General features: G+C 38.8%; 1 protein-coding gene across 6 annotated transcripts in view; it reads left to right on the top strand.

Moving 5' to 3' along the window:
- Positions 1-2,871: 2,871 nt before the first annotated feature.
- The window catches only part of BBS9 (Bardet-Biedl syndrome 9), a 456,994-nt gene continuing 453,865 nt past the window's right edge, over positions 2,872-6,000 (top strand). For 3 of the 6 annotated variants that reach the window (XM_032286822.1, XM_032286829.1, XM_032286828.1), the window contains exon 1: positions 3,160-3,663. The gene's annotated coding sequence lies outside the window, so the exon portion shown is untranslated. Of the gene's footprint in view, positions 3,664-6,000 lie in introns of all 6 variants that reach the window. The other 3 variants (XM_032286824.1, XM_032286826.1, XM_032286823.1) reach the window with 2 other exon arrangements.

Raw genomic sequence — 6,000 nt, 5'->3', positions numbered from 1 at the left:
TGCTCTTTTTCAATGTAACTTGATTCTGTACTCTTGGCTTTTCTTGATACATCTGAATTTTTATAATCATGACCTGGGACACATCTTCCTGTATCTGATTCAATTCAAATACCTTTTTCATCAGATTAGACTTCCAGGTTATCTAAATGAGCTCCCCAAAGGAAAAACAATCACACTGCAGAAAGTTTTTCTTTAGTTTTTTGGTACCTGGCTTAAGGATGATTATACATTTTATCAACATAATTTCCTGTGCTGATTTCTTTGTTGGATTTTTTTTTAACCTGAGGTTTAAAATGGTTAAGAAAATTTTAACATAATTATTTGTATGTCTTTTTAAGCCTTTCTGATTATCACTCTGGTTATATGAACGACTTATTTCACAAGTAGCTTGTGATTCTGTATTGATAAAGTGTTTTGAGCCTTTTAAAAAATTTCTTAAAAATCAAATTCCAATTTAAGTTTTTTAAATATAGAATTAACTTTGGCATTTTCCAGTTGGACTCCTGGAAAGCATTAAAAGATATCTTTCTTATCTTGGAGAGGTTATGTGGTAAATTTTATAAGAAACATTGTCAAACAATAACTGATGATTTTCTTTTATTTGCATTTATGGGAATGTTGATATGAATGTTTGAAAAATTATATAAGTTTATATAAGTCTGCTGGGAATGATGGCTCATGCCTATAAATCCCAACACTTTTGGAGGTTGAGGTCAGAGGATTGCTTATAGCCAGGAATTTGTAACCAGCCTGGGCAACAAAGCAAAACCCTATCTCTAGTGGGGGTTGGGGGGAGAATCCAAGCATGGTGGTACATACCTGTAGTTCCGGCTACTTGAGAGCCTGAGGCAGAAGGATTGCTTGAGCCCAGAACTTTCAGGCTGCAGTGAGCTATGAACGTGCCACTGCACTTTAGCCTGTGCAATAGAGTGAGACTCCATCTTTAAAAAAAAATTCATACAAATCTATTATATTACCAGTCTTACTTATGGTTGTAATCTTAAGATACTGTATACAATAGCAATAAATAAATGTTCTCCTCAATTGTTAACTTCCTCAGATTTTTAACCATGGCTATTTTAAGGTTTTGTCATTCATGGTTATTGTTTTGAATTTTTTTTTTTTTTAAGAAACAGATTCATGTAAAATATTCTAACAAGTACTCTTTTTTTTTTTTTTTTTTTTTTTTTTGAGACAGTCTTGCTCTGTTGCTCAGGCTAGAGTACAGTGGTGCAATCCTGGATCACTGTGACCTCTGTCTCCCAAGTTCCAGTGATTCTCATGCCTCAGCCTCCTGAGTAGCTGGGACTACAGGAATGCACTATCACTATGGATTTTTTTTTTTTTTTTTTTTTTTTTAGGAGAGACGGGGTTTTGCTATGTTGGCCAGGCTGGTCTTGAACTCCTGGTTTCAAATGATCCTCTTGCCTTGGCCTCCCAAATTGCTGGGATTACAGGCATGAGCCATTGTGCCAAACTCTAAAAAGTACTCTTAAATACAGGTTTCTGATAACTTTAAGATCAATGTACAAAATAACAATTTCCAGAACTGTAATAAAAAAATAGGTTCACGAAACTATTAATCAAGATCAGGCAGAACAAAAATTAATTACATGAGTTTAAATAAATAATGAAGACAATGTTTTTATTCTACTTGAAATGTTGTAGGTTCATTACTCAAATGTTTTCCAGATTTAAGAAAATCTTGTCTCTTAAGTGATTTATAATTTACAGCAATTTGATTAAGTATACTTGCATAAACAAAGATAAAAATTTTCTCTTGATCCCTCCATAATTAGAAAACTATTTGTGAGGCTTCTTATGGTAATAAGGTCGCTTCAATAAGTCTAATAAAAATCTGCTCTCTCTGTACAGCAGAATGCAATTAGAAACTGGTTTTATTACCAAGGCTTTGACTGGAAGGGCATTTTTGAAACTATTGAGGCTGGGCGCGGTGGCTCAGGCCAGCAATCCCAGCAGGTTGGGTGGCTGAAGTGGGTGGATCGTTTGAGTCCAGGAGTTAGAGAGCAACCTGGATATGGTGATACTCCCTCTCTACAAAAAATACAAAAATTAGCCAGGCGTGGTGGTCTGTGCCTGTAGTCCCAGCTTACTGGGAAGGTTGAGGTGGAAGAATCGTTTGAGCCCGGGAAGCTGAGGCTTCAGTTCTTCTGTGAGCGGTGATCGTGCCACTGCATTCCAGTCTGGGCGACCCTGTCAGCGATTCCCTGTCTCAGTAAAAACAAACAAACAAAACCTAAAACTAGAATGATATTCTCTACTGGGAATGTGGATTTGTGGTGAAATACAGGAAATTTAAAGCTTACGCTAGAATTCATTGAAAAAAGCAAAAAAAAAAAAGAAAAAAAAAAAACCCCTTCAAGGTTGGCTATATTGAATTTGAATGCAAAGATTAAAAAAAAAAGGCAAAACACAGAAAACAAAAGACAAGACATAGATCCAACCCCATATACCAGGAAATACACTCTAAGGTATATACGAAAAATATATTTAACACGTGTGTATCAGGACGCAGGTACGAGTAACTTCAAAGCAGCGCTGTTTCAAATAGTAAAAGGAAAAACTGGAAACTGTTCAAAATCTCCATCATCTCGATGATCTTTGTCTTGCGCGTCCAGTCTTCAATGTGAATAATGTACTGGACCAGCACTACCCCCGCTACCAGGGCGCACAAGCTGGCGCTCGCTACACCACCTACCCTCGCCAGGGCCGCACGGTCCACGGACCGGGCCCTCACGCACGTCCCAGCAGGAAAAAACCAGACGACTCGGGGCGATAGCGACTCTCAGAAGCGCGGGATCTTAGAGCACCGTGGACAAGCCCGCGACGCCCAGTCCCACTAAGCCCCACCCACACGCGCTGAGGGGAGGGGGCGGGCTCACGGCCGGAGGGGCGTGGCATGAGCCCGAAGCCCAGCCGGGAGGCGGGCCTTCCTTGAAGAACTGCTGCCAGGACTGGGCAGAGGATTGCAGTAATTACCCTTCTCTGCTAATGAGGACTAGTTCGTGGTTCACTCGAGCCCTGCCCCAGTAGAAATCTGATTCCAACCGCTGCTCGCTCAGAAGTCGGTCTCCGCCTTCTTGCCTCAGCCGCTCTGGACTCCAACCCCCAGAAGACGGCGCGGCGCGGCGTGACCTGCGCAGTGGCATCCGTTGTAAGTGCTATGACAACCGGGCGAAGATGGCTCAGAGTTAGGCTGGAGAGGGGAGGTGTCCCTTCCGCTGCGGCCGTCGGGTTTCTGCTGCATCCCACTCACCGCCTCCTCCATCCTTTCCTCCTCTGTGTGAGCAGAAGGACTTGCAGTTGTTCTTGTCTGCCTAGAGTCTTCCAAGGGATAGATGCCGTTTCCTCTGCTGCTCTCTGGGGGTGACGGGGGGCGCAGGGGAGCTTTTTGGGGGAATTGCTCCAACTCTGTGGAGCTAGTGGTGCTGCCTGGTGGAGCTTTCTCTTTGCCCGGGACGTGGAACAAGTTCGAACGCGAGAACGAGAGGGAATAGTAAAGCTAAAGGTTGCTTTCCCTGCACCCTCTCTTCTTGCTCCCTCTGCTCCGTCACTGGGACCTTGTCAGGCGTTCATAAAGGGAAATTTTCGGAACTAAGGTTCACAGAAAGGTGGGGCAGAGCTCATCTTACGTGGCATCAGGTAAGATCGTTTGTCTGGTGTTAAACTTCGGGTACATGAATGCCATTTCCATGTTTTGTGACCAGATCCTCCGATGCAATATAATGGTTTGGGGGCTATAAGGTGATTGATTTCTTGGGAAGATGTTTGCATTCAAATAAACAAACTCTAGGAGCACAAAGTGTGTGAGATTCTGTGAACATCTTTGAGAAAAGGGGGAGGAGAATTTTTAAGGATTCCATTGAGGAACGTCACGTGGAGCATCAGCATCCTCCTGAGACGCTTCAACAGGTTTGTGAGGAGATGGTCAAAGCAGTTCCCAGCCTATGACTGAAGTAGGATGAATGTACTAATACTCCCTGATCCTTTTCGTAATAGGATTATTGTTTCTCCTCTTTTTACTTGGAGACCACAGCAGTTTAGATGAACTGTACTGATTTTATGAGCAACTCCTGCCAGTCAAATCCTGCATTTGACTTCAATTTCCTGGAAAAATGTATATATATGTATATTTTGGTATCTCACTTTTATTTTAAAAATGAAGCTGTATCTTATAGGTATACACATCTTACACATACTCATTGATAAACAACTTGAAAGATGCTGCAGGATAAGCTATGAGTCTTAAGTTGGCCAGCATATAGCGAGAGAAAGATTTTCTAACTTAGCATTTTCTAAAGAAAATAATTGCTGAGATTTTTTTCTTGAAAAAAACTGAAGAATTAAGAAACTTTAGGAAACCAAGAAGTTTTTAAAGAATAATTTAAAAAACCTTTATTTGTTAAAATAGCCACCTCTTAAATGAAACCTAAATCTGAGTAAACTCGTTTTGGAAAATAACATGCATATACATAAGTATTCAAGAAAGTGTCAAATGAAAAGTATAGAAGAGAATTTCTAGAGTTTAGGGGGTAAGGAGATTATCTCCCATTTATTATTCTAATAAGGTATTAGAAACTAATCTGTTGTGCCTATTTATAGGAAGGCACCTGTTAAAACCTTCAAATTATTGTTTTCTAATCATCTTTTAACAATTTAATCAAATGTATTAAATGTATTTAATCAAATGTATTCACTACAGTTTGAACTTGTAGTGATTAGAATTGGTGTGAATAGAGCTATTGCTTTATCGTCTACATGGAGGAGGGTGTGCATAGGCTGTTTGTTTAGGGTTCTGGAGTAGACAGTCTAGGTACCACACATCATTTAACTAGTGAGACCACTGGGGCAGGTTGCTTAACCTCTCTGTATTCAAGGATACTTGAATAATAGTATCTACAATTTACTTTGTTGTTTTGTTATGAAGATTAAGATAGTATGCTTGCAAAGCATTTAGAATCTTGATTGGGCTTTAGTAAATGATTAGTAGACATTTTCCTTTAAGGTGAAGTCATTAAAAACCTGATTTTGGGTTTTTATTTTCCAAGTACTTAAAGAAAAATCAGTGAGAAACTGGAAATCAACATTGAATGAAAAGGGGATAAAATGCAAACCTTGGTTTCTTATTTTTATTTAAGACAGTTAACTGAATTAAAAAAATCAATGTATATATATTTTATTTTTTGTTCTTTAGAACACTTTTTGTTTATTTTTGTAACCTGAAAGCCAGGTTTCATGACTGAAAAATATTTTATTAGTATTGTTCCTTACTATCCTTCCTCCTAACCTATCAGTACCAGACCCAACTGCTTATCTTAATATCTCAATGTCAAGGCCTATGTCTTTCTTAGATTGGAATACAAGTTGGCATTTTATTTGTGTCTCAATTTATGGCTAATTTTTCATTTTCTTGATGGCTTGGGTTGTCTTCTAGGAGAAAGGGTAGAATTTATTTTGCTAACTTTCTGAATTTAATTTGCTATTGTTCTTTTTTTCATATTAAAAAAGTTTTAATCATTTTTATTTTTTCTGCCATGCTGGGCTAATATCTTTACTTGTTGTAGAGACGAAGTCTCACTATGTTGCCCAGGCTGGTCTTGAACTCCTCAGCTCATGTGATCCAACTGCCTTGGCCTCGCATAGTGCTGGGATTACAGGTGTGTGTGCCACTGTGCCTGGCCTATTGTTCTTAAATAGCAGTAAATGTGGCCAAAATACAGGAGTGTTCTACTTAAAAAAAAAAAAAAGTGAAACTTTATTTTTTTTGTGGAATTTGAAGCACAAGCAAAAGTATAAGGAATAACAAAATGAAGCCCCATGTATTTATTCATCACCATTTTTTCTCTTTAAAAAAAAACAGCTTCCTTGAAATATAATTCAAGTACTGTACAATTCACCCATTTAACACAAAATTCAGTTCCTTTTTTGTATATTCACAAATACGTGCAATCATTACCACAGTCAAGTTTGGAATATTTT

The sequence above is a fragment of the Sapajus apella genome, unplaced genomic scaffold (assembly GCF_009761245.1).
Source record: "Sapajus apella isolate SASKATOON/1434 unplaced genomic scaffold, GSC_monkey_1.0 scaffold19, whole genome shotgun sequence".
In the NCBI taxonomy this organism is placed as follows: domain Eukaryota; kingdom Metazoa; phylum Chordata; class Mammalia; order Primates; family Cebidae; genus Sapajus; species Sapajus apella.
This window is presented reverse-complemented; position numbering and strand designations above follow the sequence as displayed.